The 12137-nt window shown below is 35.7% G+C and overlaps 1 long non-coding RNA gene across 1 annotated transcript; it reads left to right on the forward strand.

The window, feature by feature from the left end:
- The first annotated feature begins 648 nt into the window (after window positions 1-648).
- Window positions 649-1650, forward strand: LOC114074927. The gene is made up of 2 exons (XR_003575300.1): window positions 649-780; window positions 1017-1650. It is a non-coding gene; the product is annotated as an uncharacterized LOC114074927 (long non-coding RNA).
- The last annotated feature ends 10487 nt before the right edge of the window (window positions 1651-12137 follow it).

The raw sequence follows: 12137 nt of genomic DNA on the forward strand, positions 1-12137 counted from the left end.
CTCATCACGACTATGAACAGGAAAAAGATCGGCATCTTTTGAATAAAAATTGCAGCCAGTATAAGCAATATAACAGATTGTTCTTTATCAATCTTCTTATTAAAAGTAAGTCAAGTTGCACACAAATAGCTTAAGTGGTTGAAACCATTATCATAATCCCCATATGTTACTGCATATGCAAGGGAGGGAGGGACAAGTACTGATTTCTCACCCTCGGATGTGGTATAAAAGGGTTCCAACACATGTTAGGGGTTTGCACTAAGTGGAGAGTTGGCAAATATAGAGTGAGATTCTGCGGATGTAGATTTTTCCAGCACCAAAAGCAGTAGGGGAAAATTGTGATCAAGATGGGTTTTTAGAAAATTTGAGGGGAATAAAGTGGAAAGGTGAGTGAATCAAACCAAGTAGGGATGGCTAAAGTTGGAGATATGAGACTTGGGTGGAAAGGAAGCCCAATAAATTGTGATTCACAGGTGGAAGATAGAAATGACCACACCAAATAAAAGGAAGGTAAACTGTTGAATCTACTTTAAGTGGCCCAACTTGGAAAGACGGAAAAAAAAGTTGAAATGGGAACCACAATTCTAGTAATTGAATAAAAATGTTCTTTTTAGTGTTTCTACCACTTCATAAGATTCTATTACAAAACCAAGTGAGTCGAGAACCATGAGGTTTCAAGTTCAAATTCCAGCAGAGGCAAAAATACTTGGTGATTTCTTCCCATGTATCCAAGTCTTACTAGACAAAGTTATCAGTACCTGTGCTGGTGGGAGATAGCAGGTACCCGTGAATTAGTCAAGGGCACACAAGTTGGCCTCACACAATGGTTATAAAAAGAAGACTTTATTTCATTGATGAAATTTAGTACTCTTTCAAATCTTGAAAATTGAAAAATCCTATATTTATACTTCTAGTCATCAACACACGTCATAAGTTCCGAGTTCAACATTTAATTGAACAATGGTAGTGGCATCACATGATTTTCTTGCTAAATATTTTTTATGTTACTGGTGCAGGGTATAAAACCTCTAAAATAGGACTCATTCGTGATGTTAGCATCCTCGGGGACTATTGCTCTTCATTTCCATTCACGATATCAAGCTTCAGGTGCTGGTGCTGCTGGTGGTTTTAGGTTCATACAGTTAAATAAAAAATGTCTGCTTAGTTATATTTGTTCCAGGAAACAAGTAGTGCTGGTGAGTCTGACTATGTTTTGGCATTAGGCTTGCTTCTGTGTTTCTCAAGCTAGGCAGATGGTGTTGTGCATTGGTAGCTGGAAAAGTCCAGCAACATTTGATTGTAAATTCCTTTTTCTTCTTGTTTTCGTTGGTTTTATGTTAGTTTAAGTTTACATTGTGGATTAATTACTGTTTAGGGTGATATTGAATAGACACAATAATAGATGGTGTTTAAGAGATCAAAGATCACTTCTCTGATCTCTCGACTCTTACGTTTGTGCCAAATGTACTATAGATTATGTGCCATCTTTTGTGACATAAAGAAAAAAAAGCAAGATAAACTGCAATGATTATTTAAATTGTTGTAGCAGGTTGTTCGTCTTATATGCGATGCAAGTGTTTTACATCCTAATAACAAGAGTATTAAGAAGGAAATATAATTTCGGGGATGTCTTTCCTTTATTCTTTTTGATTTTGTAATATTTTAGATCTTTAATATATTGTTAATATTTCTTATATTTTTGTAATCTTCTGATTCTTTTTATTTAGTTTCCTTGGTATGTAGCAATCTCGGACCCTTTTTATGTATGTTAAGATGATCAATGTAATTTGGGAAAAGACAATGAATTTTTTTTCTAAATTTATATCGAAAAAAGTCAATTACAGGCTTAAACTATCATGATGACCTATTATTATATACCTATACTATTCAAAAGTAAATTTAATACCACCTTGAGACGTGTAACATCACTCTCACATGGTGTGGTGTAATACAGTCACCGCCACATCACGCTATGTCAAAAATTGTAATTTTTAATAATTTTTTTGTTTTTTTCTTTATTAATTACTTATCTTTTGGTAACAATATTTAAAACTAATTAATTATTAAAATTCTCTAATAATTATACCTTCTTCACAAAATCTCAATCACTTCATCTATTATCTCACGAAAAAATCATATTCGGCTACCTCTTGGACGTGCTTAGACTAGGATTGCTCATCTTTCATCACTTTGAGTGGTGAGTCCTCATGGTTTGAGTGAAAAATCATACACTTCTATTATTTTTATGGTCGTTTGGGGTTTCAGACTTGTATGATATATGCCCCAACCACTTCTATAATGTTAGAAACGCTGCGTGAGACACTATTACTTTTACACATTTATGTTCAGATTGGTTGTTTGACAATCTTAATATTCATCTTGTCGTCGAGACTATGTATCATTTATGTGTGGTTGAATGTGGGGATCATTGAATAAAATTCTATTGTTCTTAAGAGGTAATCTATAAGCACTAAATCTAGCATTTTGGTAGTGTTATTGGATGGTTTGTATGGTTGGACATATTTGTTAAGGAGTATCTGATGTCCAAAAGATCGAAATTTGTATAACTTAAGCTTATGGAAATTTATGTTGTGAGATGGAGATGTTGATAAGAACTATAATTGTTTGGGTATATGAGCGTGTGTTGGTGGGTTTACTTACACCTTTAATTACGGAAAGTTTTGATTTTGGATTTTATCATGGTTATATGAGAAATGATTAATCCTGAAGATTGTGTCAAGTCCTTCATAACATGTTGCATACTCGTGTACCATCAACAATGCTGGTTATTCAGATTTGTTTTGTTGATTAGTTAAGTTACATACAACAATATTTATTGCTCGAGTGTTGAGATGACTTCATTGATTCATGGTAAGGGAGGATGTGTAGGTATTAAATTGGTTGGTTTGAGGTTGGAGATGTGAAACCCTTAGGGGTAATGAGATTCAGTAAGAAGAGCATGCGAGACAAGTATCATTTGTAATTCGACGTTTCAGATACTACTCTACCTTTATTTACCCAAGTCTTTCCTAGTTGATCACCAAGGACGAGTGATGGGTAAATTGGTATTTATTGTAACGAACTGATTCTGTCGTTATAGAAAAGTCAATGAAGAAATAATTGAAGCCAGAAAACTTTTTGATAGTAACTTGGAATTTCTCAACCTTGTTCAGATGTAACACCTCGAGCCTGCACCCTGGACGTGACTGGCACTCGGAGACCATTGTTGGCCCCAAGCGAATCCTTGGCCTGGCTTACTTACTCAACAGAAGACTTAAAGCATTAATACAAGGATTAACATTCTAACTAACTCAACTGCCTGGAACTAAAATCAACATGTTTTAAAAATAAACATTTACCTTAGCCAGAATGGCAACTCAAATATGAAAAATGAGTTAATAACAAAATAACTAATGAAAGAACTAACATCTGACTGACTATCTATGAAGCCTCTAATAACTGATATAAATGTTGGGAAAGACCCCACAACATCCTAATCAACTAAACTAGAAAGCAATAAAAATGGATCCTCTGGAAAACAAGGACGCTCACTAACTGACTCTGAACTGCTCACTGATCAACGGGGCACTGGAATGCCAATCCTAGTTACCAGCATCATGATACGATGCAAGCCAACTGGAATCAGTACATTGAACGTACGAGTATATGAGTTCAAATGCTAAAACAACTTAAGCTTGAAAAGGAGTAAGATGAAATACTTACCTTGTCTCTACTTAACTCATGAATAACATAACTCAGTATAACTAATTCATTTCATTATATATCAGTTTAAATACATGTGTAATATAAAGAAACGTTGTTTAAAATATGGTTTCCAACTTTTTGTATGTAAAGATACAATTTAATCTAAGTTGTATGTAAAAATACAAAATAATTTGATGTAACTCATAATCTTAATAAAAGACATCATGCTTCTTCTCAAAGTCTAATCGTACAATGCATTAATGAATCCCCATACCCCATTCATACTAAGTAGAATCTCTTGAGGAACCATGCAACTACTGTTGTGGATTTTCTCTAACCGACAACCATCACTTAATAACTATAGTGATGATACAATGTTTAACCTCACGCTGCCAAGAACCATCCTAAACCTGTCAGAGTATAGGACCTGAACTACCTAATGGATCCACTAATAAACTGTGAAAAGGATTCATCTAAAATGTATGAACCTTTTCTACCCATGATGACTACATGGTTTTCATGGAGACTTGAGTTGATATGAAACTCGCATCCCCACATAAGTGCTCAATACTACTCCCAAAAAGAAAATATACTTAGCTTGTATGTTTAAAAAATAACTTTTCCTGTGATTTGAGATTAGTGCTCAAAACTTAGTTCAAAGGCTATCTTGGAAATCTCAGTTTCCCTGCTTGCTTCATTTTATAAAGTTATAACTCTTTTCTGAAAACTATCCCGAAGGCTCTTTGTAAAACATAGTTTCCTTACTTGTTTAAATGTGAAAACATTTTAAATATCTTTGGGGATACTTAGCCCCCTATACTTTTGAAGAAAAAAACTTCAAATTAACTCTTTACTCTTTACTTAGCTTGAAACTTTAGTCTGTAAAAAACTCCTCGACAAATACTTAGTTCTCTTATATTTCATTGAAGGAATAACTTCAACTCTTTACTTAACTTGAAACTTGACTCTCAGGGAATAATAAGTTCCCTTATAACTTTTGAGAATTGAACTTAACTCTTTACTCTATGCTTAACTTGTAACTTTAACCTTTTAAAACAAAGTTAACATGTTTGATAAAGACTCTTGGAAACTTTACAAACTTGCTTTGACTTGCTTCTTAACTTTTAGACTTGACTCTTAGCTTCTTGGACTGAACTTTCCTTGAATAGGATTATGAATTCAAGACTCATGATCTCATGTTTATGGATGATTTCATGATGTTTAGATGTACATCACTTAGAAACTAGTACGAAAAGATGGGGAATGAATGGGGTGAATTGGCGTCCTTGGCGCTCTGAGAGGCGCTCTGGCTGGAGCGCCTCCCCAAGGACCTACGGACAGAGATTGTCAAGTGGGGCTATTGTAGTGTGGTGCCCCAAGGCCCTACAAATGCGCGTTTCGACTTTTCTTCTTTATTTTTCATCTCTAAATCATATAAACTTCCATGGATCTAACCCCAATAACTTAGGATCACTAATAACCTCAATACCCAATATATAAGACTCGAAAAACAACCCAAAAACACGAGTCCAATCAACTAAAGCATACTACAACTCAACCAATAAGAATTCAACCATTGTTCTTCACGAACTTCAATGTTCATCATTCAATCTATTCAAACATCACTGAATTGAAAAAATTGGTGTGTGTGAACTAACCTAAGGCATAAATATCTCACATACCTTAACAGGGATCGCCCCCGACGAATTCCACAAGCTGAACTTCGACGATCTTGAACATTTTTGCTTCCTCTTCTCCTTTCTCCTCTTTTCTCCTCTTCTTTTCTCTTTTCTCAAAACCCTAACTTGTTTTGTAAAAGAGTGAACTGAATAAGAGCAGTTTAGACTCCAATTTATCACCCAAAAATTAAATTAAATAATTAGGTAAGAAAAAGACAACTTTGCCCTTCTCAAAATCCGGATTGGACTATCATTAATCTAACAACCCAACTTCCGAAAGTCATATCTCACTCATACGATATCGAAATTGCGCAAACTTGTCGGCATTAGAAAGATCTCTCCAGGGGGTTTCCAACAATATCAAGAACTACATCTAACTCATCTTGATCTAGGAGTTAAGGCCGTTTGAAGTTTACCAAAAACTCACTTTCCCCAATTTAAGAAAATTTCCTGATTTTAAATTTTTTCAAAAAGTGACTATTTCAACCATTAAGCTTCTCCCTAGCTATCTCAATTAGCTATATATTACAATATCTCCCCATTCAGAACATTCGTCCTCAAATGAGATTACCTCTTACTAGGCCTATGGTGTAATATCTCACATTCAACTCATACACCCAAAAGTAAAATGTATACACAACATGCCAACTTAATATCCATGCCAAGAAAAGGATTAGTAAAAGACCTTAATTTGGAATTCCTCCGGATTAGAATAAATGTGGGTGTCACTTCTTCCAATCCTCTTTAGCTTTTTGAGTAGCTTCTCTACAAACTGATTTCCCTTGTTACCAAATCTCATAACACCCTTCATGGGTGAACTTTTAAAGTAAGTCAATCATCTACCATTGCTACACACAACCTATCTTGATATCCCAATACACCATCTCCCCTTTGTTCAAAAGCCATCAATTTTCTATTATGAACATTTGCCTTTAATTCAAGCTAGATAGGGTCTTGGTTTCTCGCCTTTTACTTCTGACACTAATGATGATTCAAACTCATTCATCACCACTAATCCTCCTTCTGTGGGATTCATTGATCGAACTTCTAATCGTGCAAGTCTATGCACCTCCTTTGATAACTCCTTCTTATCTTCTTCAAAATGGGCGGTACTACCCATATACAACCTTTTTCTCTTGAAATTAAGCTCTTTTTAACTAACGACATACCTAAAACTCTTGTGATGGTGAGCACTTTCACGTGAACACCCTAAAGATAATGTCATCACCTTTCGAAGTAAATACTACAACAACCAATTCTAAGTCATGGGTTGGGTAATTTTTCTCATATACTTTCCACTTTCTAGAGGCATAAGCTATAACTTTTCCATTCTGTATTAAAACATAATATAAACCAACTGTAGATTCATCACAATACACCACAAAACTTGAGTGCTTTTCGATAAAGTCAAAATCGGGCAGTAGTCAACTTCTTTTTCAATTCCTGAAAGCTTTTTTCACAAGCTTCAAACAATTAAAACTTAACTGTCTCATAATTTGTTCTAATAAAACCCTTCTCTAAAAAATCCTTAAACTGCTCTTTTGTCTCTACTGGTGTCATTCTATATGGAGGAATAGAGATAGGACGAGTATTTGGAATTATGTCTATGCCAAAGTCTATTTCTCTCTCAAGAGGGACTTTGGTTAGATCATCTAGAAATACTTCTGGAAACTCTTTTACTACTGAAACTGAAACTGAATGAATAGGAGGTATCTCAACACTTGAGTCATTACGGACTAAGTGATAGATACGCCCCTTGGAAACTAACTTCTTTGCCTTAAGGTACAAAATGGAATGACCCATAGGCACTGCTGATCTGCTTTTCCACTATATAACTGGTTCAATAGAAACTTAAACTTGACTACTCGAGTGCAGAAATCTATTGATGCATAATAGGCATGAAACCAGTCCATACCTAGAATGACATCAAACTCTACCATGCCTAACTAAACAAAGTCATCCTTATACTCTTGTGATTGACGGGAAATGGTACAATCATGATAGAATCTCTCTGCTAGAATAAAATTATCAATAGGTGTATAAACACCGAATGGTTCACTAAGTTGCTCAGGAATAACATAAAAATTCATAGTAACATATGAAGTACAAAATATAAACTCGCTCATGGGTCTAGCAAAGCATAAACAGTAAAGTCAAAGACTTGAATCATACTAGTGATGACATCTGGTGAATCACCTTGCTCCTGGCGCCTGTTGATAGCATATAGGCGATTTGTTCCTCCATCGGTACTATTTCCTTGCATGTTCTTTGGACACTCTTTCATTTAATGCATGTCTCACCACACTTGAAACAACGCTTTGAACCCTTACGACAAATACCTGAGTGGGTTCAACCATACCTTGAACAAGTAGGAGCCCAGTTACCTCCTTGCGCCTTACTACCTTGAGACTTGGCGCGTCTAGCTCTGTAGGGTTTTGAACTCCGACCATTTTGCTCACCTTTGTTTCTGGGTGCAAGGGCAGTAGCAGATGATGGAGCAGGTCCCTTCTGTTTCTGTTGGAAGAAAGAACTCGTACTACTCTTTTGTTGTCTGAACTCATTGCCTGATGTCTTAGCCCTCTTATTCTTAAACCCTTCTCTATGCTTAATCTTATCCTACTTAACTTGTTGTACATGGATCATTACCCTTGCTATGTCCATATCCCCTATCAACATTGCTGCCTTGCCTTCTTTGCTTGGCTGATGAGACAATCCAGCAACAAATAAGCTAATCTTGCTCCTCATCCCAACAACCATCTCTGGATCATAGCGGGAAAGTTGTGCAAACTTGAGACTGTACTCATGAACAATCATAAACTCTGAATTAAGGGTTATAAACTCTCTAATCTTTGCCTCTCGCAACTCACGGGGGATGAAACATCCCATGAGAGCATTCTCGAACACAACACAACTCACTATTGGTGCATCCTCAGCCCTATTCCTTTTCCATTGGTCGAACCAGACTCTAGCGATACCCTTTAGTTGGTCTGCATCTAGTTTCATCCTCTCAGCCTCAACAACATGCAATATGTCAAAAAGTTTCTGAAGTACTTTGACAAAGTTCTCTGGATCCTCTATTACACTTGAACCTTTGAAGGTTGGTGGATTCATCCCTAAAAATCACGAATCCTTGAGGTACCAGCCACTTTATGTCGATTACCTCGCTGCCCAACTTGATGAGTTGCAACTTGACTTAACATCCAGATAGTCTCACGGAATTCAGCATGCATAACTTTTCCTTGAGATTGCACTTCAGGTGCATTTGACAACTCTTGTTCCTCAATAATCCCCCTAGCTAGAAGAACTTTGACTACTCTTCGTGGAGGCATGATTCTCTAAAAATATGCACACACACGAATTAAATGGAAACCTTTTAAAGATAAACTCTAATGAAATATGAAAGTAGTGAGGAATTCCTAATGATGTAGCCTCCTAATCATAGAAGTGGCGCACTTCACACCGATGACTAAGAATTTATAAACTCGACTTCATAGACTTCTAAGGACTCTTGAACTCTGTACTCTGATAACAAGTTTGTTACGCCTTGAGCCTACACCCTAGACGTGCCGGCACTCGGAGACCATTGTTAGCCCCAAGCAAACCCTTGGCTTGGCTTGTCTTACTTACTCAGTGGAAGACTTAAACCATTAATTCAAGGTTAAGATGCTAACTAACTCAACTGTTTAGAATTGAAATAAACATGTTTAAAAAATAAGCATTTACCTTAGCCAAAATGGCAACTCAAATTTAAAAATAAGCAAATAACAAAATAACTGATGAAAGAACTAAAATCTGACTAACTATCTATGAAGCCTCTAATAACTGAGATAGATGTTGGGACAGACCGCACAACATCATAATGAACTAAACTAGAAAGAAAAGAAATAGATCTTATGGAAAACAAGGACGCTCACACACTGACTCTGAACTACTCACTGGATCAATGGTGCGCTGAAATATCGATCCTAGTTACCTGCGTTTGCATCATGATACAATCTAGGATAACTGACATCAGTACATTGAAAGTACGAGTATGTGAGTTGGAATGCTAAAACAACTTAAGCTTGAAAAGGAGTAAGAAGGAACACTTACCTTGGCTCTACTCAACTCATGAATAACATACCTCAGTATAACTAACTCATTTCATTATATATCAACTTAAGACATTTGAAATATAAAGAAAAAAATGTTTAAAATATGGTTTTCAACTACGATATGTAGAGATACATTTTACTCTAAGTTGTATGTAAAAATACAAAATAATCTGATGTAACTCATAATCTTAATAAAATACATCTGCTTCCTCTTAAGTTCTACTCGTGCAATTCATGAATGAAGTTTCATACCCCATTCACACTAAGCAGAACCTCTTGAAGAACCATGCAATTATTGTTGTGGGAGTTTCTCTAAGCGACAATCATCAATTAATAACTATAGTGATGATACAACAATTTACCTCATGCTTCTAAGGACCATTCTAGACCTACCAGAGTATAGGACCTTAACTGCTTAAAGGATCCACTAGTAAACTGTGAAGAGGATTCATCTAAAAAGTATGAACCTTTTTTACCCATGATGGCTACATGGTTTTCATGGATACTTGAGTTAATATGAAACTCACATCCCCCACATCGATGCTCATTACTACTCCCAAAAAGAAAATATACTTATCTAGTATATTTTAAAAACTATTTTTCCTGTGATTTGAGATTAGTTCTCAAAAACATAGCTCAAAGGCTATCTTGGAAATCTCAATTTCTCTGCTTGCTTCATTTTATAAGGCTATAACTCTATTCTGAAAACTAGCCTGAAGGCTCTTTGGAAAACTTAGTTTTCTTAGTTGTTTAAATGTGAAATTTTTTTAAATTTCTTTGGGGATACTTATTCCCCCCTATACTTTTGAAGAAAAGAACTTCAACTTAACTATTTACTCTTTACTATTTACTTAGCTTGAATCTTGAGTCTTAAAACAACTCTTCAGGAAATACTTAGTTCTTTTATATTTCTTTGAAGGAAGAACTTCAACTTTTTAATCTTTTCTTAACCTTAAACTTGACTCTTAGGGAATACTTAGTTCCCTCATAACTTTTGAGAATTGAATTCAACTCTTTACTCTTTGCCTAACTTGTAACTTGAACCTTAAAAGAAAGTTAACATGTTTGATAAAAAATGTTGAAAACTTTAAAAACTTGCTTTGACTTGCTTATTAACTTTTAGACTTGAATCTTAACTTCTTGGACTTTGATCTTAACTTTCCTTGAATTAGATTATGAATTAAAGGGCTATTATCTCATGTTTATCGATGATTTCATGATGCTTATATGTACCTTAGAGTGTTGAAATCGACTAGGAAATGTAGGTACATCACTTAGGAACTAGTACGAAACAAATGGGGAATGAGTGGGGTGAACTAGCATCCTTGGCGCTTTGAGAGGCTAGGGGAGCTCTGGCTGGCGCATCTCCCCAAGGCTCTAAGGACAGAGACTATCCAGTAGGGCTATGGGAGGTGCGGCGCCCCAAGGCCCTACCAACACGTGTTTCGACTTTTCTTCTCCATTTTTCATCTCTAAACCTTCTAATCTTCCACGGATCTAACTCCAATCACTTAGTATCACTAATAACCTTAGTACCCAGTAGATTAGAATCGAAAAACAAGCCAGAAACACGAATCCAATCAACTAAAGCATACTACAACTCAACCAACAAGAATTCAACCATTGTTGTTTAAGAACTTCAATGTTCATCATTCAATCTATTCAAACTCGTTGAATTAAGCAAATTGGTTTATGGGTGAAGTAACTCAAAACAGAAATATCTCACATACCTTAATAGGGATCACCCCTGACAAATTCCACAAGCCGAACTTCGACGATCTTGAACGTTCTTGTTTCCTCTTCTCCTTTCTCCTTTTTTCTGTTCTTCTTTTCTCTTTTCTCAAAACCCTAACTTGTATTCTAAAAGTGTGAACTGATTAAGATCTGTTTAGACCCCAATCCATTACCCAAAAACGAAATAAAATAATTGGTTATAGAAAAAAACAACTTTGCCCTTCCCAATCTGGATTAGACTATCCTTAATCCAGTAGCCCAAATTACGAAAGACATATCTCACTCATACAATATCGAAATTGCGCAAACTTGACGACATTGTAAATATATCTCCAAGGACTTTCCAAACATATCAAGAACTACCTCTCACTCATCTTGAGCTAGGAGTTATGGTCGTTTGAAGTTTACCAAAAACTCACTTTTCCAAAACATAAGAAAATTTCCAGATTTTAATTTTTTTTTCAAAAGTGACAATTTAAACCTTTAAGCTTCTTCCTAGCTATCTCAATTAATGAGATTTTACAGTTGATTTGGATGAAATTAGAGAAATTAAGGTGTAGGGAAATATAGTAATGAATGAGAGATATAATGGTGAATTTTATTACATGAGTGGATAACAAATATAATAAGGAGCTCGTACCACTTTACGAAATTGAATTCGGGATAGTAGAAATCCCGTAAATGAATTTTTCATGAATGAGTATATTTTGTCTCTGTCGAGGCCGCTAGAGCAGGATTCTGGCCGCTGGAGCGACATGGGTCCGCTGTAGCGGGCCAGATGCGACTTAAAGTCGGTAATAAACCCCTAAATGACCATATTTGGTATTTTTTTACTTTTAGGGCTAAGGAGGCGACCCCAGACAAGTTCTTGGTAATTTTCACCATTCTTGAGGCTAAAGGTAAGTTTTAACATTTCGAATCCATT

The sequence above is a fragment of the Solanum pennellii genome, chromosome 11, assembly GCF_001406875.1.
Source record: "Solanum pennellii chromosome 11, SPENNV200".
NCBI classification, from domain to species: Eukaryota; Viridiplantae; Streptophyta; class Magnoliopsida; order Solanales; family Solanaceae; genus Solanum; species Solanum pennellii.